The sequence below is a fragment of the Lontra canadensis genome, unplaced genomic scaffold (genome assembly GCF_010015895.1).
Source record: "Lontra canadensis isolate GAN:19392208 unplaced genomic scaffold, GSC_riverotter_1.0 scaffold7, whole genome shotgun sequence".
In the NCBI taxonomy this organism is placed as follows: domain Eukaryota; kingdom Metazoa; phylum Chordata; class Mammalia; order Carnivora; family Mustelidae; genus Lontra; species Lontra canadensis.
Window position 1 is genome coordinate 36,141,836 of NW_022631001.1, and position 26,995 is coordinate 36,168,830.

The 26,995-nt window shown below is 48.7% G+C and overlaps 1 protein-coding gene across 5 annotated transcripts in view; it reads left to right on the forward strand.

Moving 5' to 3' along the window:
- Positions 1-2,626: 2,626 nt before the first annotated feature.
- Positions 2,627-26,995, forward strand: part of ARNTL (aryl hydrocarbon receptor nuclear translocator like) — a 103,699-nt gene continuing 79,330 nt past the window's right edge. For 4 of the 5 annotated variants that reach the window (XM_032853517.1, XM_032853511.1, XM_032853512.1 and 1 more), the window contains exon 1: positions 2,627-2,752. The gene's annotated coding sequence lies outside the window, so the exon portion shown is untranslated. The remainder of the gene's footprint in view (positions 2,753-26,995) is intronic. The other variant, XM_032853510.1, reaches the window with a different exon arrangement.

Below are 26,995 nucleotides of genomic sequence, written 5' to 3' on the forward strand. Positions count from 1 at the left end.
CCAGTTCTTATGTAGACACTTTCTGTGACAGGAAATTCTACTTATCAAGGCAGAGGAAGTTGTAGTTGTTAGAAAACTCTTCATATTGTTTCATTCTAGAGGTTCTATCTGCAGGTTCCCCTTCCATCCTTTAGGTCCCTGAAGGACGAGTCTAATTTCTCTTCTATTTGACAGCCCTTCAAATATATGAAGACAGTTACCTTGTACCCCCTGGGGCAAAACCTACTTCTTTTAATCTTTCCTCATATGATGTAGTTTCCAGCCTCTTGACATCCTGGTTCCTCTCCTTGTGCATGTGTTTACTTTTCCTTTGCAAAGCCTTAATTGGAGACAATACTCTATGTATGTCACGACCAACACTGGGTCGTACTGTAACACGCAACTTGCTTTATATGTCAGACTTCTATCGATGTAGCCTAAGACAGCATTCATCTATTTGGGCAGCCATACTGAGGACTCAGATCGAATTGTCTGTCACTTGAGACCCTTTAGTTTTGCTCTTATATGCATCTGTTAAGATTCCTTGCGTTTCAGCACTTAGTTTCCCATGGTGGGACCCCCACATTTAAAATCCCTTGAAGAGCTAGCCCACTGCTCCCAAATGGCATTTGGCTTATGCTATGTAATGGCATTTCTTCCCCTCCTGGTTTTGTGTCATCTAGAAATGTGATGTAAGTCCTCTGGGTTTTCATCCAGAACACTGATAAAAGTCCCAAGTCTAAACCCCAGAGAAAGCCTTCTATCATTCTGTTGGTAAGTGGTATGGAATGAAGGTTTTGAAGTCAAATAAACCTGGTTTGAATTATGGCTCTGCCACCTACTGTGTGCGATTGGACTAGCTGGTTGAAGTTTTGAGTTTGGGTTTCCTTATCTGTAACTTGGGGTTGTGAGGATTAAGAGAGAAGATGTGAGAAAGCATTTAGCATATTTGAGGAAGCACAAATATTGATCCCTCCCCCAACCTTCCTTCAGGTCAACATAGATTCATTAACTAGGCATCTATTGGCTAGGATTACTTAAGAATTTATTGGTCCCATTAATTATACTAGAACCCAGGCCTAGATTTCTTTATCTTGCCCACAAATCTGGTGAAATGTATTGCTAAAAGGCCACTTATATAGAGTGGTTTCCTTGTGAAATCAGGGCAGGGACAAAGTAGACAGCAATGATTCCACTAGCATATCAATTTAGGGAAAGTAGTAAGCTACCCATGATGTTGGTTGAGCTCGAGAACAGTCAACATTCAGGCCACAAGTGCGCACTGAGCCACCACTCTGTGCCTCGCAATGAGCTGGGGACAGGAAGGGTTTCACCAGGATTAAAACGCAGTGTCTGTGTGTGTTCAAGGAAAGAGGCTAGAATTCTAGAATCTTAGGGGCTAGTCTGGATCACAGAATTGAGTGAAGAGATTTCATTCCATTTGTTGCTGTATCCACTCAATAAACACATCCCAAGCACTTGCTGGGGTCAGACACCTGCCCCCGCCCCTCCATCTCACTCCCATCAGGAGATCCAGGGGAGCCGGGTGAGTAGGAGAAAAAAAGAAGACGCCGCCCTCGCCCTCCTGTTCAGGGAGGTTCACATCTAGAAGATTAAGAGATCTTTGTGCTAAAGGCCCTCTGCTAAGTGCCTGAGACACAAAAATAAGACGGGTTCGCTGTCTTCTCAGCACCCAAGATGTGTTCTGTTATGAAATACTTATTTTTTGGTAACTATTTGTTTCCCTCCGTCTCACTCCCTGGACAGCTCTCCGCGGCAGAGTCCGCGGCTGCCGGGACAGAGTCGGCGGAACAGTAGGTGGTCAAACCCCCGCCGCGGGAAGGAAGTGCAGTGGAGTCAACGCGGGCTCGAGTTGTCTTTTCAGCCGCGAGAATGACAGCTGCAGCGGGACGCCTGGAGGTCAAGTCGAACGACAGGAACGTAAGAAACTTGGATGGGGCAGCCTTCTAGAAACACGAAGTGCGCGTTCTCCCGTTTGGACTTTGGCAAGCCCGGCTGTTTCATGAAGGGTCTGGCACTCGGCGTTCCTAAAATTGCTTTCCTAGATGGAGTTGGAGGGAGGCGAGGGAGGCAACGCTGCTTTTTGTCAGGGTGCCCGAGGGAGGAAGGGGAGGAGGAGGGGTGAGACCGGTGAGCCGGAGAAAGCCGGGGACCCCGAGAAGAGGGGCAACCCAGCCGGCCGCCAGGAGTGCGGCGTCTGCACCCGCAGTGGCCACCGCGAGCGGGAGACCTAAGGGGAGGGGAGAGGGCAGGGGCGAGGAAATCCAGGGAACGAGCGCCGATTGGTCCTCTCATCGGGGCGTGCGCTTCTGTGTGCCCAGCGATTGGTGGGGGGAAAGGAGCAGGTAAACCGGCCCCCGCCGCCTCGCCATTGGTCAGCGGCCGCTCTAGCTGCTACACCACTGGGCAGCGGGCCGCCAAGCGGCGCACGGATTGGCTGGAGGCGACCGCCGAGACCGGCTCCCTTCGGGCGCTCGGATTGGCTGGTGGAAAGAGGCAGGTATCCGGGCTCCGGGGCTCCTCCATTGGTGGGCGGGGAAGGGGGGGTTGGGCACAGCGATTGGTGGGCGGGGGGCCGGGCCTGGGCCGGCGGGGAGCGGATTGGTCGGAAAGTAGGTTAGTGGTGCGACATTTAGGGAAGGCAGAAAGTAGGTCAGGGACGGAGGTGCCTGTTTACCCGCGCCGGACTCACCGCCGCCGCCGCCGCGGGATCCGAGTGGGGGCGCGGACGCGGGCGCTCCCGCGAGCCACGGTGAGTGTTGGGCTGGCCGCAGCCAGCGGCGCGGCCTCGGGCACCCCGTCGGGGGCCGTTAGCACCCTGGCAGGCGCGGCGCCCCCGCCGCCGCCCGGGGCGCAGCCCGGCCGCCGGGGAACCCTGCCCGACGTGCCCGCTGCCGGCCTTAAAGGGCCCGTGCCCGCTCCCTGCCCCCACCAGAGCCGCGGGGAGGCTGCGCCCCTTAAAGGCGCCGCGCCCGGCCGCCCCCATCCTCTCTCGCGGGGGCTGGCGGTGCAGGATAGGGCGGGCAGAGGTGCCGCAGGCGCCCTTAAAGGGACCGGGAAAGTGTCCGCGGGAGTACCCACCTCCCCTCCGCGGGCATCGCTACCTGACGGGGGGAGGAAGCAGCCAGCTTCCTCTTAAAGGGCCAGCTCCACCCTTTGGGAGCGATGATCCGGCTCAGGGCGAGTCCTAGGATGTATCCCTGGGAGCTGGGGGGACCCTCGAGAGGACCATTCTTGACGGCTGCACTCCAAGGGCGTTGGGCAAGCAATGCCTCTTCTGCCCTTCCACCCCATCTCCTCCACTTCCCTTTAGGGAGCCTGTGGGGCTGGGAGGGGGCAGGAGGGCGTCTCCGTCGGGCTTGGGGAGTGCGACTCTGCTCGCCCCTTCGGCCCTGTCGCGGGCCTTAGCGCTGCACCCGGGAATCCGGGGCCCGTAATGGGGTAGACCGCAGGACTCGAACTTTCGTCCGGCCTGCGCCGTCTGGGTCCTCGGCGGCCCCGGGAGCATCCTCCCTGGGTCTTTGAGCAGGTGCCCGACGGCACGGGGATGTCGCCCGGCGTCCAGATGTGGGCCCACCGCCCGCCCTAGAAGCCCTGGAGCCCCGCGGAGGGCGCAGCGAGGCTGGCTCTAGCACCGGGTTTGACAGATATCAGAAAAGAAAGGTTCCCGCTCGCGGTTGCCGGGCGTTGACAGCCAGGAGTGCTCTCGTTTGCTCGGAGATAGAAGTGGAAGAGCAGAAATTAATGCTGACCTTGCGGGGCTTGAGACAACCACCCCCTCTCAACGACCGAGGGGTCTTGAGAGCGGGCTGTGGAGCGCAGGCAGGTGTCGGAGGGTGGGTGCAGGAGAAGAAAGGGTTGCACTGGGCATTGGCGTCGGATGTCACTGTAGGTGCTGGCCGATGAGGGACCAGGCTGGCACCCCTCGCCCCACATTCCCTATCCCCCTTTCCCCCCTCCGCTTCAGCCCCTTGGCCCCTTCCCGGTCCAGTAGCCTTGTCTGGGCACTTTGGCGCTTGCCAGTCTCTTCTCCCTGCTTACAGAGCTGTTCCTCGGCATGGAATTATTAGCCAAGTTTTCTCACCCAGCTTCCAGAAATAAGATTCGGTATTTGTGAGGAAGCATTTCTTGAGTGTACCTGTATTTCCAGGGTCTTCGTTCTTTAAGAAATCCACAAAAGCTGCCCCTTAGCTGCATCTCATTTCCCACAACGCAGGCTTGTCCTTCTGACATCTGCTGCTGTTCCCCGTTTTAATCTATTTTTATATGACAACTATTATTTTAATTCTTCTGGTCCCATTGATATCAGGATCTGTCAATTTGGGTTGGTGGAGTTTTTAATTAATGTACTGGTTGAATCATGAGCTTAAAATAATCATTGCTGCTCCTGAGCAGTTTTGAATAATCTCATGCTCTTTGTGCTTGCGAGGTGGGGGGGGGGGAGTCACTGCTGTTAAATTAAATTTCCATATCAATGAAACTCCAAAATATTTTTTAAAAACACAAAATTGAATCTTTTGGTCCATGATCTGTTACTGAGTTTGCGTTACTGATAAGCCTTTAAAACAGCTTTTTGAACCTATTTAGAAGCCTTCAAAATTGCCTGTATCATCTGAAGCGGGATCTGTGGAGATATTTTGGTTTTGATGGTAGCCAGTGAATAATAATAATAATTTAAACTATGGTTAAATCTGTGCCTTATTCCAACTCCTAAAGTTTAAAAAGAGGGAGAGAGAAAGGAACAGGTGGTGGAAGAGCATTAGCCTGAGAGTTAGAACTTGCTGGTTCTGGCCCAGACTTTGGTGTTCATGGCTGTGCCACTGGGAGTGAGTCACTGAGCCTCTCTGGGTTCTATATGCCCCAAGTGGAAAGTAAGGCAGTTGAACTAGGTGATCTGAAAGGTTCCTTCTGCTCTAGAATTCTCTGCATCTTTAAATATTTAATACATTTGAGTTCAGGTTGTTAATTTCCCTCCAGAACATCTGAGCTGAAGTCCTATTTTCATAGGAAACTTAAACAGAACAACAGATGGGGTTTTAAAGACTCCATTTCGAATGATTTAGAAAATGATGACGACTCAGGAGTTTGTCTGCCTTCTGCAGAAGAGGTTTGCCTACCACACGGAAGAAAGGGAAGTGGCCGTGTTTTCAGATTTTTTTCCTTCCATGCCAACCATCTTTGTGCAATTTATATACTAAACAGTGAACAAGCCCCATGGAAAGACTTGGCCGTGTTAACACAACTGCATGAAAATCTATAGAAACTAAATATTTCATATCTCTCTTTGGTGTAAGAGTTGCTTTCCTTCTGTGAGCTGTCTTCTGTTTGTGATTGCAACATCAGCTCTGAGGGTGGTAAGAGAGAGTCTCAAAAGAAGCAATTTCTGCCCCTTCCCATGTTACAGGTACGGAGGGATTTTAGTTAGCATCATGGTTGGTACTTGCAGGGAAGTAAAACTCATCTCTAGACCTTGAGGTTTAGTGAGTCGCCCAGTAACACAGGCACGTTAGTCACCCTTCTGCAGTCTTTTCTCACCTCATTGCCACTTCGCCACTTTGTCACGACCCCCAGATTTACCCCAAACAGCCACCCTGGCTTTTCTCCTCTTCCTCTCTCAGAACAAGACCTGCTCAGCCCCCCTCAGCATCTCTTCCTTCCGGCTCAGAATGTCCTGTCTTCACCTTCCCACCCCCAGGTCTCCTCCTTTCTTTCCAGTTCAGAAAAAGCAACTGGATCTTGCATCTGTTTCTTTTCCACGGACCTTCCCTTTGGGCAGGAGCCTGGGACTTGAGCCTCCAGTGGCAGGACCTGAGACTTGGGTTCTGATTAGACAATGGCTTGATCCCTCTGACCGCAGGCTCCTCCTCTGTGGTGCAGTGACAGTGCCTGCCTCACAGAGTCTGTTTCGGGGTCAAGAGAGATGATGCTTGTCAAATGCCTGGCATACAGGAAGCCCTCCCTTAGGGCCTGCTGCCACTCCCTCCCAGTGCTGCCGTGGTCCTGCCCCCCTGAAAATGCTCCAGGCTGTTTGTCCTCAGCCTCCTCACAAACCCAGAGATACCTTCATCTCAATTTAGTAGAGGAAGGATGGAAGGGGAGGACATCGCCCTTCTGCAGGCCTGCGATGCAGCAGGCAGCTTTGACTTGTCTGTACATGGTACCCCTGAATCTGTATGCCTCTCTCTTCCCTGCCCAGAGGCCTCTCACAGGGCTGTATACGTTCACCTCTTCCACTTTCTCGTCTGCGCTGTCCCTAGCTCCCTCCCTCTGCCTGCTCTCATCTACCACCTTCTCTATAGTTCTCAAACATCTCCGCCAACTTTCCGTCTTGAATTCCAGGGGCCTGTTCTTAGTCCAGAATGGTCGTTCCTGGCCCCCGTGCAGCTGTTCCCCTACTTTCTTTCCATCCTTCTTGAAATTCCCTTCTTCTTCAGCCTTTGGGTCATGATGCTTTCTTGGTTCCCTTCCTGCATAGCATAAAGGTAGTTTTTTGTCCTGGCCCATTTTCAATCCTAATCTGTTTCTCCTGCTTCAGCTGCCGGCAGGTTCATTGTAGTTGTTAACGGCAGCCGAGAGCCGGCATTCGTGACTTTGGAGTTCTGGGTTGCAAACTGCTTGCAAGCACTGTCTCATTTCATCCTCATAACACACCCGTGCCTGTGCCCCCTCACCGCTGAGCTGTCCTGAGAGGCAGTTTGTTGGCGCAGTGAAAAGTGCAGACTTTGGAGCAGATCGCACATCCTAACTGTTCCTTACCAGCTTTATGACGTGTAGTCAAGTTGCTTTGCTCGCTGTGTCTTGGTAACCTCAGTTATAAGACTGGGATCTCTGTGGTGTAGATTAAATGAGTTAAAACTATTAAAAAATACATGAAGCCCTTCATGGCACATAGTGAGCATTCAGTGAATGTTAGGTCTTGGTACTTCTGCTCCTTCTCACCTCTCCGTACCCAGCCTGCCTGTCCACGTGCAAGGGACTATCTAGTCAAACTGAAAAGCTGTCTGTTTCCTGGACCAGCCCTTGGCCCATTCCATCTTCCAGCTTTCTCATATCAAAATCTTACTCTTCTCTAAGACCCAGCTCAGGTGCGTGGTCCTCCAGGAACGATTTCTTCATTGTGTTTTTCTTCCCCCTCCATGACACCTGGCAGCATTGCCCCCTGGCCCTTGGTTTAGCTTGAATTCGTAGTACTGCTGCATCTATATTGGGCTGGGCTGTCTCTGGGACTGTCTCCCCTGCTTGCTCGGGCCAAGTACTTTGCGGGGAGTTCATCTTGCTTTCCCCAAATCACAGGCACAGGGAGCCTTCAGGATGTGCTTTTCCAATCTGATCAGTTAGTGATCTTTGAGGAGGAGGAGTTGGAATGGGTTGCATCAGAGATGCACGTTGGACATGGCCATGAACAGTTAGGTCTACAGGGAAGAGAGGTTTGAGTTTGGGACTTAAAGTGGTTGGGGGGGATAAGATTGGATAAGCTTTAGTCATCTTTGCTTTAGGAGAACGTTGAGTGCTGGCATATGATGAGAAATGATTTTTACGTTCATACGGGCTGTACTTTTAAATAGTATAAACTCATGTTCATCCAGCCAGGTTAAAGAAGGGGATGGAGGTCTGCCTGATTTCCTATTCTGATTAATACAATACCCGTTGGATGTTGTACGTATACTAAGTAAAACGTTTGCGTATATTTGTGCCTTCAACTGCTGTTTGAAATGTGTGACCTGGGCCACTTAATTAGCTTGAGTCTCACTTAACCTCATTTGCAAAACAGAAATAATAGTACTGGTGGCATTAGTGGCTAATGTTTATTGAACACTGTCTGTGTGCCCGCGAAGATGTTAGTCACCTTATGTTTATTAACCTGTTTAACCTTCATCACAACCCCATGAGGTAGGTACTGTAATTACCTTTTTTTTTTTTCCCCACAAGTGATGTGGTTTTGGAGACTGCCCGAGGTCACTCAGCTGGTGTGGGGTGGGCAGGATCTATGCCCGAGGACTCCAGAGTCTATTCTCTAAGCACTGTTGCCAGGGTCTGCTGGTGGGGACGGGGGCCAGGGAGGAGCCACTACCTGAAACGCTATGTGTGCGGTGCCCAACACCATGCTGGAAGGCAAGCAGGCCCACGGGGGTTGCTAACCCATCTTACTGTTGATGCGTGTGGTCACACACCTTCTCTTTATCACGACTGAAGTCCTCTGAGGCAGGACACGATGCCCATTCCGATCTCACCCGAGGAGCAGTTCCAAGAGTTCACGAGCATTCTTCTCACATCGTGTTACGCATGTCTGTCTCTCTTGCTTCCTCATGCCCTTCTGCGGCATTGCTCTGACATGGGCCTTGCCAGGCTCAGCCAGCCCCTCCCTGGGCAGCTCTGGGCATTGGATGAACCTTCCAACGGAGCTTGGTACCCCTTGCCTCCCTCTAGCCATCTGCAGAGCTCCTCACTGGGGAGGAGACCTTTTCAATGTCTCTCACCTTCTTCTTCTTCTCCCCAGCTTTTTAACCCAAAGCAGGCATCAACAGCCTTGGTGTATATATATATATTTTAATACCAGTTGTTTTCTGAATACATTTAGATAGTAAGAGAAACATTGTCTTATGTCAAGAACCTGTTACATAAAAATGTGTTATATAATGTTCAAATATATACGGCACAGTGGAATTAGATACCACTCTTTTTTTTCCCCCAAAGAATAGAAAGATAATAAACACAGGCTATACTGAATGTAATTAACCTTGGATTTGGAAGGCCTGGAAAGACATGCTCTGCCCTCAGAGCTATTGTTTGGAACCTCTGTTATCGTCCTTGAGTGATCCAAGTGTAGGATGTATGGGAAGTTGACCTGAATCTGCCATGGAATGCTATTGTGAAAGATTCTGGAAATTGTCTTTTTCAAGGGGGGGGGGGTGGAGGGAGTTCCTTGACATCTTGCTTACTTATGTTATTCTCATATCCAAGCAGAGGGAAGAAGCTCTTTTTGCCCCTTATACTTAGACCAGTGAGGGTATCTTCTGTTTTCTGTTCTCTGCCTCCTTCAGTTCTTTCCATACAACGGGGCCAACTTTGCCTTCCAGAAACAGCCCTGTTGCCAGCGGCCTGTGGTTGATGCCCCCATGTTCAGTGCTCCAGGCTCTCCAGAGTCGGACCCTATTCCCCCTCAGTGGCCCTGCTTCTCCACCCCAACCCCCATTGCCAGACTGAGCCGGAGGTTGGAGGTTCTGTGCTGCTTAGCTCTGCCCTCCCCTGCCTCAGCCGCGTGCAGGCCTTACAGCTCCCTGCTGTCTGTCTTGCTCACCTCTCCCCCTTGACCCAAGGGGCCTGTCACCTTTGTCCTAGCCTGCCTCAAATTGCACTTCTTGCTTGGTGAAGCCGCCTCTGGTGACATTTGCCCCCTTCACATATGCACTCTGTCTCTCTTTGTCACTTTCGATTGCCAGCCATTTGCTCAGAAGCAGTGTGCTTCATAATTAGCAAATTATCACATTGTAGCTAATCGGGATGGCCAGTTCTCTCATTTTTTAATCATTTCCCAAGTAAGTATCTTGTTCTCACTTCCCATTCTCCAACTGTACTCATTCAGTCCTTCAGTGTAGTGGATTGGGTGCTTACTGTGTACACAGCACCGTTAACAGGCGCTGGAGATACCGCAGGGAACAAAACAAGAGTCCCAGCTAGAGAGAGATCATGAACAGTTGAAGACATTCTCTTCCGATAGTGTCGATGCTCTCGATGCAAGGAAAGCAATTGCATAGAGTAAAACAACAGTGACAATGAATGGTGAGAGGGAGGTTGCTTTAGCTGGGTCCCCTGGGGAGGCCTTTCTGAAGAGGTGACATTGAAGCTCAACTGCAGGAAGATCCGGGGAAAGTGTCCCCAAAAGTGGGAACAACAAGTGCAAAGGCCCTGAGGTTGGAAGGAGCTTGTTTCTGAGGAAGGTAAAGGCCTGGTAACCAGTTTATATGTTCCTTATATGCAGATATTTTATCCTCCCTGTAACCTGAGCCCAGTGCCAGAAAAATCCCTGTAAATACTCACATACAGGATGGGAGCGTTGGGCCTTAGTTATATCTTGTATAAAGAGCAGTTAACTAGACTTTGCACAGAAGGCTTTTAATAAAACTTTATATCGCACATAAATTAACAGTTCAAAGGGTTTTCTCATAAATGTGCCCCTAGCACGTTTCATCAGCGATTGCTGTTTTCATTGTGTTTGGTGCAGGGCTTCAGCCCTCAGAAATCGGTTTCACATGTGCAGCCATCTTCTAAGCAGGTCTGCTTCAAAGGTTCATTTGTAAGGCACTTGAAACCTGGGATGAATTTTTCTATAGAAAAAGATGAACCGACTGATGGCTTAATTCCCAGGCAAGCCCACAAAACGTCATTTCGTGCTGACTGTGGTTGAAGCCATGCTGTTTAGCGCTAAAGTATTCACGGCATTAATTACGCCTTCTGCAGCTGGACCCCCTCATCTAGATGTGGCATTCTAGGTCATTTACTGTTAGCATCAATGGGACCCATCTCTTCCTGTTTTTCCAGTCTGCCAAAAAAAGTTTTATGAAAGGAATTCTTCCCATCGTGCCTTCAAGATTTAGCTCCCCATGTTATAAATGAGCCCGTGGCATGCAGAGTGTGGGGAGAGCCCTGCCCTGGGAGCTGGGAGCACCAGGGGCCCAGTCTCGGCCCCACCCCTGACTTGCTGAATAACTTGGAGGAAGCTGCCCTCCCTGAGCTTTGACTTCTCAGGTCCTTCTTGAATATAAAAGCCTGTTTTCTCACCACCGTGGGAAAACACATATTTCATTGCTCCAACCTACCCTCAAATGGCTGCCTCCACTTTCTTCTTGAAGAAGTAGATGTACTCAAATAATGAGGAGCTCCAGAAGTTCCGGGTATGGTGCTCCGCAGTTAGAAAGCCCACTCCGTCTGCACCCTCATGCTGATCTGCTATCTTTCTTAATGAGTGGAAAGAAATTTTGTCCTAGAACTTTCGGTCCAGATAAGATTCCTGTGTTCTTGGCCAACTTATCTTCCATATAATTATGTAAACTGGTTTTTCTTTTTAACTCTTAGGGATAAAAATGGTGACTATGGTTTGTTACTTATGAATTATACTTCTAAGTGCCCTTAGGGAATGGAATGAATTTGCAGGAGAGCAGAGCTGAAAGAGTGTGGGATCAAAAACAATTTTAAATGTTAAATGCAAAGCTATTTTCAGTATCCTGCTGGAGGAAAAAAAAAATTTTTTTTAAGGCTTTCGATGATAGAAGAGGTTTCTGCTCCAAAGGAGAAAAGAGCCTCAGGTTTTACGGTGGTGAAAGCTAGCTAACGACCATCCCTCCCTTCCTCCTTGCCCCTTTCTGTTTCACTTTGGTGTCATGAGCCACATTTGCTATTTGACAAGTTTGCCTTTTAAAGGACTCTGGGACACAGGGTGTTAGAGCTCACATGGCCCAGGGCGCAGGCACTTTGCTGCAGACATCCCCCCCCAGATTCGAGAAGGGGAGCCTTCTTGGGATTGAAACAGCACTTTCAGCATGGCTTCTGTGTGGTCAGTTGTGAATGAGATGTTGTTTTTTGTCTTTTTCTTTTTTCCTTACATGAAGGCATAGCAAGGAGTTGGGGCAAGAAGTTTCTGCTGGATTTCGTTTTGCAGCTGGAAGGTGGTATGATACCTAGCCTTCCTCCGTAGATGCTAGACTCTGAACAGGAATTGTGTCTCTTTTGTTCTTGGCTGTATCCTCACAACTATGACAGTGTCTACACAGAGTAGTCGCTTAATAAGTACTTACCAAATGAATGAGTTCAGCCTGGGAAAACCTCAACTTTCCTTCCCTGTCTAGGCCTCGTGAGCTTGGTCTCACAGTGTACTTCAGAGTTTAGGTGACCACTTCCTTGGACATCTGTGCTTTTCTTTTTCTTCAGCCTGGTCAGATACTAGTATCTTTGATTGATGATCAGGACTTAACTGGCCATGGTTGTCCTTGCCTGGCTAATGTTCATCTTTATGTTATCTTTAATTGGCCTCAAAGTACAACAAATCAATAGCTGAGCCACATTGATGGAAAGAAAACTTACTGTGTATTTCTTTGGGCATAAGTACTACACATTTATTTATTTAGTCAACATGTATCTGAGGGGCCAGATGCCAGGCACTTAGGCTAAACCCAGAGGGAAGAAAGCAGAAAGAGTTGTAGGGGCTCCTGGGTGACTCAAGAGCATGTGACTCTTGATCTTGGGGTTACACGTTCAAGCCCCATGTTGGGTGTAGAGATTACTTCAAAAATAAAATCTTGAAAAAAAATTTTTTTTAAGATTTTATTTATTTATTTGACAGACAGAGATCACAAGTAGGCAGAGAGGCAGGCAGAGAGAGAGGAGGAAGCAGGCTCTCTGTAGAGCAGAGCAGAGAGCCCGATGCGGGGCTCGATCCCAGGACCCTGGGATCATGACCTGAGCCAAAGGCAGAGGCTTTAACCCACTGAGCCACCCAGGTGCCCCAAATCTTGAAAATTTTTAAAGAAGAATGAGTTGTTATAGCCAAGGAGCCTGCAGTTTCATCTGTTGATGGAAGATACCCAAGGCCATGTATAATGCAGTGAAGTAGTCTAGACTATTTGTAAGTACCGCAGGAATTCAGAGACCAGAGAGCTCTTTGTGAGTTGTCATGGGAAGAAGGCGGCCTCATGGAAATGATCAGCTTTAGTCCAGACCTTTAGGGATGGGTAGGATTTAGAGTCACAGACAGGGGGTAGCAGGTATTTCCAGGGGGTAGATGGGTGGGAACATAGCACAATTAAAAGCATAGAGGTAGGAATGACCAACCTGTATACAGGAACAGAGACTTGCGTAGAATGGAGGGTTCTCAAAAAGTGGTGGAAATTTAAGTTTGGAAGATCAGTCAATGCCTAAACACGAAGCACATCATGTCTTATGATGTCCTTAGCATTTCACATGCATGATCTGATTTAATGTGTTGTAAAACCCCATGAAGGGGTATTATGATTATTAGCATCATTTTAGAGATGAGGATTTTGAAGCACAGAGTGATCCAGTGACCTCCCTAAGGTCAGCATAGCTAAAAAGCAGAGGATCAAAGCTTTAAAACTGGGCCCTGGAAGCTCTTGACCATTGGACTCTGCTGTCTCCCAGTGTCTTCCACATGCAGGATTTGGATTTGGTTGGGGGTGTTGGAGTCATGAGTTGGAAATAGACAAGGCTCTATTTAGCCCACTCCTTCATTTTGTAGATTAGGAAACTCTGAGGTTAAGTGGCAAGTCAAAGTTTACCTGGTGAGGTAGAGACTGGTCAGCAGTGGAGGGAGAACCACTAGAATTGGTTTTTACTGTGGTTCTGATTACTATTTCAGTGATGTGAAATAATTATCCTGAAGCGTCAGTCCAGTGTTAGTGTTTCAGTTGGATCAGAGCGGAGAAGGACTAGCCACAGCAGGGACCTGATAGGAGGCTGCTAGCTGAATCCAGACAGTTAGCGGGAGCCAGAGCTGGAATTGTCAGTTATGTTAATTGGCATGGCTGTTTTCCGTCACCCTTTAGATTTCTAGAGTGCAGGGAACATCTGCCTGTGTGAGTGTCTTTCAAGTATGTGAATCTTCACTGTACTGTGACCGAGCTGCCTTGGTTAATGAATTCTCCAGAAGCAAAGCACCATTATGAAAGTTGAATGTTTAAAAACAAATACCCACATTTTCTGGAAAGAGAACCAGATGAGGAACCAGATAACTTGCATTCTGGGCTGCTTCTGCTACTCAAGCACCAGAGAGCCTGAGCCAAATTACTTAAATGTCTCAAACGGGCTGATAGATTCCTTATCCGTGGAACAGGTGTAACAGTTCCTGCCCAGCCCCTTACAGTGTTGTTCTGATGCTGGAATGAGATAAGGAAGGAATAAAGGTTTTGAAAGCTGTAAAGTTGCTCCAGGGCTCAAGGGAGCCCAGGGAGCTGCAGCTGTATTTTTCACTGTGAAGGAGTACTGGCCTTGCAGAGATAGCCTGGAGGGCAATGAAGGGAGTTCTCCCGCCTCCAGGGCATGTTTAGGGATGCGGCGCTGTCCACCAGATGGGTGCTGACGGGCCTCACTTTGCTGGGTAGGGCCGTATTTTGAAGGTGGAGATATATTTCACCCTTAGAGATGCGGAGCGGGGTGCCTGGGTGGCTCAGTGGCTTAAAGCCTCTGCCTTCGGCTCAGGTCTTGGTCCCAGGGTCCTGGGATCGAGCCCCACATCGGGCTCTCTGCTCCGCACGGAGCCTGCTTCCTCCTCTCTCTCTCTGCCTGCCTCTCTGCCTATTTGTGATCTCTGTCAAATAAATAAATAAAATCTTAAAAAAAAAAAGAGATGCGGAGCCACAGCCTGCGCATGGCTGGAAGGGTTAGGCGCAGATACTCACCTTAATCGGTTCTCTGCACACACCTCTCAGGATAGCGATGGGCAGCTGTGAGCCAGAAAACAAGTGTCAGGATCTAGACAGCCAGTTGGGTATGCTGGGATGTTTCACCTATCCTGGGGCATGAGGCAGAAATCCAGAAGAACCTTGATTAGTCTAGGGACTAATGGGTGAGCCAGCATGCTGTCCAGGTAATACCTGATTCTAAAACCTGTAGAAAAGTCTTGATTGGAGATGTGCCAGATCTTAATTTTTGTTAGTTTCACATGGTATTATCATCATCATCATCATTATTACTTAACATTTCAGCATTTGCCATCTGCCAAGAACTGTGCAAAGTGCTTATATGCCTTTGCCCATTTAATAAGTAACCGTGTGGGGTGGACACTGTCAGTCTCATTTTCTGATTAGGGAGACTGAGACCCAGAGATGCTTCAGATAACATACAGTGGGTGGGAAAGCTGTGATTCAAACCCAGGACAGTCTCTGGAGCCTGCACTCTCAACCGATATCATCTTCTTTCTCCTTTTTCCTTGGTACTTCACATGCTTCCTGCCCCTGATTTTGAGGTTTCTGACAGCACAGATCTTCAGAAGGCATTTTTGGTCAATAAATGACACATTACACAGTGGCCTCACTGTGGCTCCTCTTTCCTTCATAGCCATGGCTGACATTGAGCAGCTCTCGCTGGCTGCTTACAGCTCACGAACAAATGGATGCCGGCCCTGAAGGTAGCAGATTGACGAACTCTTGCCCTCTCATGCATGTGGGAATTTAAAGTGCAGCAAAAGGCAGGGAAAAGGATTGTTCTGGGTCAGTTTTTCAGAAAGTGGCCAGGTAGCTTGTAGTCCACTCAGCATTCATTATGATGGCTTGTCAAAATCTCCTCACCAAAGTCTTTGCAAATGTCATGATTCTGATAGTACCGTTTACCTCTGTGTGTGTTTTATGAAGTAGCTTTTACATGCATTGTCTTGTTTAGTCTTCACCATGGCCCCATGAGAAGAGGTGTTATAAAGACTCATTTTGTAGGCTATGAAGTATCTGGAGAGTTTAAACTACTGCCCCGGGTCCCAAAGCTAGTCGGTGGCAGCCAGGACTTAACACATTGCTTTACTGACTGTAACTTTTACTCTGTTCTCAAGTTTCTCTTTGCTTTCTCTGTGAAAGATGTTAATTGATCTGACTTACTGTATTCAGAAGTCCGCAGTAATTACTAAAGTGAAGTGTTTTGTGCTATACACTGTTAGCGAATCAGAATAAATAAAAGGTCACGTAATTGATGGTTGTGTTGGGTTAGTTGATTTGCACTTGCTTTCTTTGGCATAGAATACACCTATATCTTTTGTGGCAGACTATTAGACCAAAAGCCCTTCTAGTTTTAAAAGCCCAAAGGCTTCAGTGAGCCAGGCTGATCATTCCGTTAAGCATCTGCCTTTGGCCCAGGTCTTTCCAGGGTCCTGGAATCAAGCCCCACATCAGGCCCCCTGCTCAGTGGAGAGTCTGCTTCTCTCTCTCCCTCTGCCCACTATCCCTCGCCCACATGCTATCTCTCTCTCATATAAATATATATATATAATATATATATACATATATATATTATATATATATAATCTTAAAAAAAAAAAGGAGTCCAAAGGCTTTAATAGATGATCAAACATGGAATTTATGTAATGTCTTTTAAAAGTTGACCATCGAGTTCTCGGTTAGGAACACAAGCTCCTGTTATCACATTGTTTCCATGGAGAAATTAGCCTTGGCTCACATCATTTCGGCTCTTGGTGCCTTTTCCAGGAATGGAGTGAGCCGCTGTAGGAGAGAGGACTGGTCGTGCTTATCACTTACAGTGCTCTCCCCTCCTGTTATTGGAGGGGGCTGATTTGCTTCTGTGGGCTCTTTCAGTTTTTCCAGGGATCTGAACATAAATCATCTTTGAGGTCCTGGTATTTGTACTTTTTAGAATTTTTCCCTTAAATAAACCTGAATGGAACACTTCCTTATGTAGTTTTGAACCTCCTCTTTGAAGTATTTAGTTGGTGGCCAGGGGCTTTACTTGGAGAATGTACAACTGTTGTCACTCAAGCCTTTTTGGTTGGGATACCAAGTAAGTTCCTGTATTAAAGAGATCCACAGCCACAACGGCTGAAACTAGTCCATAGTAGGTAGTGGTTCCGGCCTTCCGTCTTCATCACGTGGTTTCCACTTGGTGGTTGAAGGGGGAAGCTTCTAATTTGAACATCTCCTGGGGGTAAGGGGGGGTGTCATTTTAAGATCAAGACCTGGCAGTAGCACATTCTTTTATCCTAGGGGCCAGAACTTAGTTATATGGCTTCATTAACTACAAAAGGAGGCTGAGAAATATCTTTAAGTGGGAGGTCATGAGTCCAGCAAAATCTATTTTTAATAGTGGAGAGGAGATTGAACGTTAGGAGAAGCTTGCGGTGTGCTGCCTTGCAGTATCCCTGGGAAGGATTCAGTAGAGTTTGGAAGCTCTCCTGAGAGCTGGGGAGATGCCTGAGCCCAGGGTCAGAACCTAGGCAGGCACAGAGAAATCAGGACATGTGCGGCCATCTGGAACTCAGGGCAACTCATGGCTCAGAAACTAGGCAGCCAGGTAAAGCCAAGGTGCCAGAAGGAATATGAATAATCTGAAAGACTTCCGTCGTCTGTTAGAGGAAGATTCATCAGTGTAAGTGGTATAGTAGACAGGGAACTGAGCTAGGAGCCAGAAGACCTAGGTTTGAGTCCAGCCTCTTCTGCTTTAGAACACGGGGCAAAATACTTTGAAAAACGTTTGCTTTGCCATCTACAATATGGGAATAACGGTGATGGCCTTTCCTGTCGTCCAGGCTTAGGGTGAGAGTAATGGAACTGGGGAGGGCTCTGCAAACTGCAGCTCCGTGGAAACCGGCCTTGCGTCATTGTTACTCACCTGTGTCCCCAGCACCTGCTCTAAGGGCTGGCATGGACATACTGGTGTGAAATGTGAATGAATGTGTGAAATGTGAGAGGTGGGAAAGAAAGTGCATTGTGCAGAGATCTTGATCCCGGGTGGTCTTCTCTGCTGGGCAGAGCGGTTCTTCTGCTCTCTACTGGCCACAGTCTGGACCTCCGTGTACAACCAGGTGCCCTACCGGGATGTGGGCAGCCTTCAGGGCAGCTCCCAATCTGGTAGTGCAAGACACATAATACATCTATGGTGAGGCCATCTGCTTATTCCACTGAGAAAGTGATTGAATACAACAAAACAGGCTAGGACTTACAGTTGGATGTCATGGTCCATGAATGAGAACTGATCATTTTTATTTTTATTTAATTAATTAATTTATTTATTTTTTAAAGATTTTATTTATTTATTTGAGAGAGAGGGAATGAGAGAGCATGAGAGAAGAGAGGTCAGCGGGAGAAGCAGACTCCCCATGGAGCTGGGAGCCCGATGAGGGACTCAATCCCGGGACTCCAGGATCATGACCTGAGCCGAAGATAGTTGCTTAACCAACTGGGCCACCCAGGTGCCCCGAACTGATCATTTTTAAATAGTCTGGCCTGCCTGCAGATTGGAAGACGAAGCCTTCCAAGGCTGTCAGAACTTAACCTCTTGCTTCAAAGTCATAAGATGGGGTTGTAAAATTCCCCTGTTAATTTGAAAAAAAAAAAAAATGTGGCTTGTTCAAAACAATAAATGTTTACTGAAAATATGATAGAGGTAAGCAATTACAAAGATAAGCTTATGGTTTCCATCCTATGGGTGTTTCTATCCTGGTCAGAATGATTTGTTTTGTTTTGTTTTTTTTTCTCTTGCTGGAGAAATGGGGGCTCAGTGGATAATCAAAAAAAATTTTTAACTTTGATTCATTTTGTTATTTAATTTGTTTATTCACTAAGAGTGACCTTCTTTCTTGGAATGCAGTGGAGTATTTTTAAATGGACTTTACTAGGAAAAAGCAGGACTTGAGCTTACATTCACAGTATGCTCCTGCCTCTGTTGAAGGCTTCATGCATAGAAGGAGGGAAAAGCACCAAAAAGTTAACAGTGGTTCTCATCTCGTAAATTCAAGGTGATTTTTATTCTCATCGCCTTCTCTGTGGTTTTCTATTTTTCAATAGTGAGCTTGTGTTACTCTTATAATCATAAATGGCTAGTTAAAAATGGGTCTCGTAAATTAATACTCTCCAGCCAAATCAAGAATTTTTATTCTTGGCAACCTGGCCTGTACTATAAGCTCTCATGTTAACTTAGACCTAGTCAGGTGATTTTCTGCAAGTTAAGGGATTTGTTAGAAGGAGGATGTTTTCCCTGTGGAAATCAACACAGAAAGCAATTGTTTTGTAATATGTCAGGAAAGAGGTCCTGAGGAACTCCGCTCCTGGAATTTGACCAGCCTGTATTATGGAAATGAACTTTGCAGCTTTCCCACCCACCGTGGGACTGTTTTCCTTTCTCTTATACTCCTGTGCTCCTCAGGGACCCCCAACTCCATCTTCCTGGGACTGGGGGACCCTGTCCTTTTTTCTCTCAGGCCCTGCAATTCCTATGTCCTCCATGCCTGTTCCCCGCCATCTGTTTGTGACTATAGATTTGGTCGTGGTTTCTTCCCACCACCACGTTTGCAGACTGAAGAGAAGTAATTGTTCTCTTCCCCATCACACGTGTTCCTTGCCCTTGTCATTGCCCAGGAGAGTGCCCTGAGCTGTGCTCCTGGGACAGAATGAAGAGGAGGGCTGAGGACCGTAGGGGAAGGGTGGGAATACTGAGCTGGCTGCAGAACCTTGGAGAAGCCACTGGGCCATCCAGCGAGCACTTGGCCCGACCGTGGCAGGGCCCGCTCTGGCACAGCTCCCGCAGATGACAGCTTGGTGTCGGAAGCCCTGCATTGATCTGTTGCTGTCCTGTGATGTGGCTGTCACCGTTCTAGATGCTGTCAGGGGGTACAGTGATGAGCAAGGCACACCTGCCCTCTGCCGTTATGGAGCTTTCATTCCCGTGGGTGAGAGAAATGGTTTGCAGAGAAATATATGAAGCTCATTACGGATTGTAAGAATGGCATCAGAGATGGTTACCTGTTCCCTTTTGTAGTGGAACAGGCAGGCTGGGGTTGGGATGATTCCAAGGCCTGGCACCTTCTATGTCCCTGGTGCTTCGTCGGGGGAGAGGAGATGGGGAGGAGGGAAGAGATCGGGAGGTATCTCAGGGAAGCTGAGTCTGCCTGGGGCCAGGTGTGGGCCTGCAGACCCGCAGGGAGAGCAAACAATGCCCAAGCCCGGGGCTGACCCTCTGGGTCATTCCACTTGCCCATCTCTGGGCTGCAGGCACACATCCTCCTTTCCCACAGAGCGATGAGCCAGTCCACATAAAGCAGTCCCCATCTGTCCCAGGCCAAGCGTTGTGTTTTCGCCCTTATTTGCAAATTCTGGTGAGGACCAGCCTCTCCGTGTCCCTCCAGCAGGATGCTGGACTACTGTTCCTTTAAGGGCCAGGATTTTCTGTTGTTGTTGTTGTTGTTGTTTTAATGAGCTCCTCCCTGCCACCCCATCCTCTATCCACCCCTGGTCCTTTCCTGAGGGCTCAGAGTCTGGCCTTGTGTGGATTTAGGCCATGTTGGGTGACATGGCCCTTCCCGCAGCTCTCGATCACCCACGCTCACAGGGCCTTTGGCCATCACTCTCTGCTTCCCTTTCAGCTGCCCAGAAAAGCTAGAAGTTGGGTAGTTGTGAGTGATTTTCCTGAGCTTCCTTATTGAGTCTTCTTTTCTATTATTCTTCTCTGTCAGATGGGCAATTTGTCCTGCTCTTTGTGCCCCGGCTTTCTGAAAAACCAGGACAAACACGACCCTCACTCCTGTGGAAACTCAACACCCTTCCTCCTGCAGACCTTAGTGACTGTGTTTTCTGACCCTTCTCCTCCCATCTTCCGCTTCAAAGAACAAAGCCTTTGAAGCTTTCCTCATACTGGTTTGATGCAGTATGGGAAGCTTCCAGTTCCCTGCCTCCCAGAGGGGTCTGGGACCCACTTTGGCTTCCAGAGCTCCCCTCAACTGCTCTCCCACCCATGAGCTGTGATGTTGAACCAGAGAAGAAGTCATTCATGCTGTGATTATCTAACACTCCTACCAGGGCCGACAGGAAGGCTCTTTGTTACTAAATCAATTTTCTTGGGGAGTGGGGAAGCTTGTTACTATTCTCATCCTTTTCGTGGTGTTCCCATTCCTTTAAAAATATATCTGCATAAATGCATGTGTGTGTATGCATGTTTCTATAGTTCTATAGATAGTGAAGGTCTTCAGCATGAAGATAGCCCTCACAGGACTTGGATTTAAACCCCGGGAGTAGTCATGATCTTTGGGGCCATATATCCTTTTGTCCCAATATCGACTGGCTGAACTTTGTAAAGTTTTGTTTCAACCTTCATTTCATAGTCTCCCTGGTCCTGGGAGAGCTTTGGGGTTCAGGGTTTGTGGCATTCGGAGGAGGCAGTTGTTGGATCCACCCCTTAAAGACACAGACTCAGTGAGGAGGGCCTTCCGTTGCCCACCTAGTGCCCGTGGTTCTGAGGCCCCCGGGTTCTCTTACACAGTGTCCTCACCGAGGACTGGAGCTTTGAGGCCTCAGGGCCAAGGCTCCTGTCTGGAGTGCACCTGTTACAGTCATGATGGCCCAGGTCATCTGCGGGCCTCCTTCACTTGGCCCTAGCACGGTGGAGTGAGTCCAGGTTGCTTTGAAATAAGCAGTTTTATTTAAACCAAGTTTAATCTCAAAGTTGCCTCTGGGGTGGTCTGAATGGCTATCCTCTCTGCTCCTGTGTTTCATCTGGTTAGCACAGCGGCCTGGCTTCATTGACCCGGTCACTAGTGGCTGGCAGGCCCCCCTGGCCCCTGGGCATGGCTTTGCCTCCCTCTGCTAAGGAGGGCACAGAGAAGGCGTGCTTTCCCTTGGTCTGAAGCAGGACCAGCCTGCGCGAGTCTACGGGAATGAGGGAGCCATCTCTGTTCACTGTTCATTGAGGGTCTCCTGTGTGTCTGGTATGATGGGAAGCCACTGGAGCATTGAGAGCAAGAAAATAACACATGATTTCTGTGTTTTAAAGGTTCTCCTGGCTGCCTGTGGGCTGACATGGGAAGGATAAGCATGGAGCAGAGGGATGGGTTAGGAGCTGGGGGCTCTGGGCCAGGCAGCCAGGCTGGCTCGGACACTGCGGGGAGGCGTCTGTGTGAGCAGACAGGGCACTGACAGACCTTCACTGGCTGCCCTTGCCCTTTGCCCTGGGGCTCTAGATTCCCTGCACCACGAGCCTGCCCTAAGTGTGCCAGGCCCTGCTGAGCTCCTGCTTCATGGCTGGTGATGCTCACTGCACCTGGAATGTTCTCTTCCCCTGCTTCCCAATCCTGCTGGTTCTGCCACTGCCTCACCCAGTAACCTTGGGTAAGTTACCAGATCTCTCTTGAGCCTCCATTTCTTCCTTTATGAAGGAGTGATCGTAGAACCACCTCATGGGACTGGGAAGGAAACACGAGATGCACTAGACTATGATCAGTGCAAGCCTCTGCCTTGGTCTCCTGCTTCCAACCTTGCCCTGCCCTGTACACTCTCTGCCCAGCGACCCCGTGAGGAGGGGTCCATTCGAGTCATACCCTGACTCAGAACCCTCTCGACAGTAGCTTCCTGTCTCACTCAAAGAAAAAACTAAATCCTCCGTGTGGCCCACAAGGCTGCCCAGTGCCCCTCTGACCTCATCTCCCACCCCAGGGCCTGGTATGTAACCAAGCAAGCTGAGTCGTGCCGAGCTCACTGTGGAGCATGTGGGTGGCCACCCTGCCCCCAAGTTATGCAGTGCACAACACATGTGGCCGGATGCACAATCTTGGCTGCGCCTCTCTAGTTCCACTCTGGCCACACTGGAGACCTTGCTGTTCTGCAAACCTGCCAGGCCTGTTTCGGGCTCAGGCCCTTTCCTCTGACGGCTCCCTCGGCCCTGAATGCTCTTCCTCCAGATTATTGGTGTGGCGTGGTCCCTCACTTCCTTCAGTTCTTTCCTCAAATGTCACCCTGTTTAATGTTGTACGATTCAGCCCACTGCCTCCCAGATGTTTTCCTGTTTCCCCTTTGATTTATTTTCCCCCTCGGCTCTTACCATCATCTAACATAGTCTACATTTCACTTACTTGTTTGGTTTCTTGGTCTCTTAGTCGACAGAAGGTAAGCTGCAAGCTGCGAGAGAGGAGACTAGCCTTTAGTTCACTCGCTGCTGTCTCCCCAGAGCCTCAGACCGTGCTTGGCGGAGAGCAGGGGCTGGCTATTGAATGTGTGACTAAATTTGCACTAAAGCAAGTGAAGGGTCTGGTATATTGGCTTAGCACGTAGGAAACACCCAGTGAGTCCCAGCAGCAGTTGTTTTCATGGTTGGTGTTGACCATCTTTAGGGGAAGAGACCGCCGTCCTCAGGCCAGATTGCATCATGGCCTCCTCTGCTCTTCACTGTCCTTCCCTCTGTGGCATTAGTGGGACTTGTCTCACTCTTCTCCCTGTATGAGCCCAGAGTCCTGTGGTGTGAAGGCGGGCTTGTTGGGATTTGTGTGTTAAGGACCCCACACCTGTGGGGCGGCATGGAGTAGGCGCTCAGGAAGTGTCTGCTGCTGGCAGCCATGACAGACGCAAGGGACTCAGCAAGCCCTTACGTGTGGTCGTGGCTCCAGCATCGCTGCCTCATATGTGCTCCCCCTCCCAAGGGGCACCAAGAGTTTGACAACCACTTAAGTGATGAAATCTCTAATAATATCTTTAGAACAAATCTGGGGGAGCAGAGGATCTCCTGTGCCTCGTCCTTTGAATGATGGTGGCTGGGTGACTTGCTAGTTCCACACATGAGAGTCTGGCCCTTTGGCTGTTCCGGCCCCAAGGAGACAGTGTGATTCAATTTACACTAGTTCCCCTGGGGACCATGTGAGCAGCACTGGTGAGTTTGGAGGAGGCAGGGGAGAAGCAGAGAGAGCTTGCACTGGCTCCTAGGGAGCCTGGTGTTGGGAGAGTACGGCTTTTGGAGAGTAGTCCCTGGCCAGTCCGGGGACAACAGTGTGCCTTGGGAGGTGTGAGCTGGTAGGTGATTTGGGCCTTGTGAGGGAGGACCGTAAATGCCGGGGCAATGAGTTTGACCTCTTGTACTTGGCAGGAAGAGTCCAGATTAGGGATTCTGATGGGATAGGTCTAAGAATCAAGGGTGTCAGGGGAAGTGGGGAAGAGCTTTGGAGTCATTGTCTCCTGTCTGGAGGGAGTTGTCTTGTGAGACCACAGGTGGCATACCAGTGCCAGAGGCCGTACCATTAGGGACAAGCATTGGCACCCACAGGACAGCAGAGCTTTAGCTGAGACAACAAAGTACAGGGACTGAGGAGTTAGAAGTGGTGCTTCACCATGGACTAGGTGCAGGAGCGAGCTTTATCTCCTCGAGGGGAACTGTTGGTGTCCCCGGGTCACTGGATTTTTCTGCCCTGCGCTGGGTGGTCTCACCAGTTCATAAATCACTGTTTCTCTGGAGTCAGCCAGGTGCCTACGCTTTGTGCTGGGCCGACCAACCCGACTCCTCAGTCAGTTTTGTAAATACTGTAATGAAATGTTTCAGAATACTGTAATGAACCTGGTTAGTCAATGTTGTCTTAATATTGTTGACAATTCTGTAAAGTTTCTTTTTATGAGTATTTCTGTTTAAGCTATTTCACCTTTATTTTGAAATCCTTCCCTTTTAGGAGAAAATGTGACACTTGTGAAAAAGCTTGTAAGAAAGCCCCTCTTCCATGACCCTTTTTTTTTTTCCTTTAAACCTCCTTTAAATGACTAATCTAGGTAATTAAGGTTGTGAATTTTAATTTTTTGTTTTTAATGAACATTTGTCCTTCGGAATAGGATTGTGTGATAATGTTTAAATGGCAAAAACATGATTTTGTGCAATTAACAAAAAGCTACTGCAAGCAAAATAAAACCTTTATTGGTAACACACACACACACAAAAAACAACAACAACAACAAAAAATTACAGCGTGCTCTTCAGCAGACCTTAAACCGAGAGATTGGCAAACTCAGGTTCAAGTGTGAGCACAGCCCATAACTCTCTGCGGGCCCGTGGTCAAGATACCCATTCTCTTAGGGGTTTGTTTTCTTTATCTGCCAGTTTAGCACCACGCCAAGTCCCTGGGTGGTAAGCTAGAGCCTCTTAAATCCCTCCTGCCTGGGGTCAGGATTAGCCCTGGAGGCCTGGGTGGGGCTGAGCCATCAGGTGGGAGTCCGCAGGGTGGAGAGGACTAGTCGTGACTTTGTCTTGGGGTTCGAACATTGTTCTCTCATCCAGGGACTGATTCCTTCTGCAGAACTAGGGAGGGTTCTTTTCCCATCCCCCGCACCTGCTTTGGGATGGAATTCCTAAAATGACCTTGGCTTCGTGGAGCCTTTCCCATTTCCTGTTCTGCTCTCCTAACCATGCCCTATGCCCAGGGGCCTCATTTGTCTGGCTGCAACCTTTCTCTCTGGCCTTGTGTGAGATTTCCTCTTAACCTTTCTCCTATCTTCCTTTGCATCTGACTTCAAAGTCTGGGCCTGATGTGCCCCCTGGGGCATCAGCATATATGCCTGCATGTTTGCACTCCCTTGACTCTCAAGATTGTATCCTCAGCCTGCTGCACGTGGCTCCCTCATTTTTTTTTATCATGCTCATTTAAGATGGCTGTGTAATATTCTATCAAGGGAATGCTTTTAATAAACCGTGAATTTGTTATGCGGCGTTTAGGTTGCTTTTAATTTTTGTTCTTTCGGCTAATGCTGCATTAGCCGTCTTTGTGTATTCCAGAATCATTTTATTAGGTTGGCATTCATCTAGTTAGTGGCAATGGCCCAAGATCAGATAAAGAATCGGAATTCCTTTTTTCAAGAAAAATGTTGTGAAGATATATTTGAATTTTACTTTTCAATGCCAGGAATGTTTTTGTTGTGTTTTCCATGAACAAAGAAGTAGGGCAACAGCGATGTGCGATGAGACAGAAGAGAAAGGCTACGTATTTGCAATTAATACCTGACCTGTTTGTTCCTAAGTGTCGAGGTGAGCCAGTACATTGTCTTAAGGAGTAATCTGTCTGCTTAAATTGAGGAATTCCGTATCCCTATAGCTTTGATGCTGTGATTAAAACAGTAGAATAAAATAAACAGTGATCCCTTCCTAATGACGTTTTCAAGAAATGCCCTAAAACAAGAAAAAGTAAATGGGATTTTCACAAACAAACAAACAAACACGTCTCCTTAAGCCAGAGTGAGCCCGACAGGAAGTGCTCTCAGCAGTGGAAGCAGGTGCAAGCTTGCCGAGAGGGTTTGGTTTTCTGTTGGTCATAAGGAAACAACCAGAATGAAACCAACAAACAAGCGTCACTAACGTGGTTCCCAGTGCTCTTTTTAGCCTGGAATCCGTGTGGCTTTGGGGTGGCGGGGAAGGCTTCCTGGGCCCCGATGATCTGTTGTTGCCATTTCAGTGTCTGGTTGATGAGTACGTGGACCGTTTCAACCTAATCCAGCAGATGTCAGCTGAGTCTTCCCAGCACACAAGGTTGCGGGGAATAAAAATTGGGGAAGAAAAAACCCAGTGCACCACACTTATTTCTGAGGAGCTCATGAACTGGGAGTGGGAAGGATAAAAGAAGTCGAAACTGAGGATCCTTCAAGGGCAGCTAAGGAGAGGGTTCAGGGCAGTCAGCCTCACCCTGCTAGGGAAGGGCTGAGTTCCACCTCCTCTGGAGGCTAGTGTGGGAAAGGCCGGGAAGGGTGGTAGATGGAGGGTCAAGGAAGGGGTTGTGGAGGAGATGCTTTTGTCAGCACCTTAAAGGACTGGCTGATATGGGGACTGGACGTTGCCAGCAAAGCTAAAAGGTGGATAGAGGGGATGTAAGTGGAAGGACATGGAGAATATGTCTAGGGTTTGGCTGAAACTGTTGTGTTCGGGTCTGTATCAGATGCCGGGCATGGTTCTAAGCACTTTCTATCTATTAACACATCTAATCTCTACAGTGACCCAAGGCAGGTACTATCATTGCCTCCATTTCACAGATGAAGAAATAGACATAAAGGAATTCTTTAGCTGCCCAAGACCATGCTGCGGTAGAGCGAAGATCAGACCCGGTTGATTTGGCTCCAGAATCTCTGCTTCTAACCCCAAAGCTGTCCTGCCTCTGATAGAGGGGGAAAGCAGACACTAGAACCAGAGGTTTGGAGTGCCAGTGATCAGGGGTACACAGGTGGAAGATTGCTCAGGGTGGAGATGAGAGGGATTGCAGGGGTGAGGGTGGGGGAGTTTGCTGAGAGCGAGAGGAGCCACAGGAAGAAAAGAGCTTCAAGGAGGGGGTTTGTCAAGAGGGCCCAGCACAAGGGCCAGCATCGCTCCAGGAGGTGAGGTTTAAGAGCAAGTCTGAGGCAAGGGGAGAGCTGGGCGGGCCTCTGGAGAGGGCAGCCAGCTGCAGATGGCGATGTGCTGTCCATTCTGGATGGTTCTGTGTGTTGAAGGTGGGGAAGTGGGCACGGGCGTTGGGTATCATTGTCTGTGTCCTCGTGTCAGTAGAAACAGA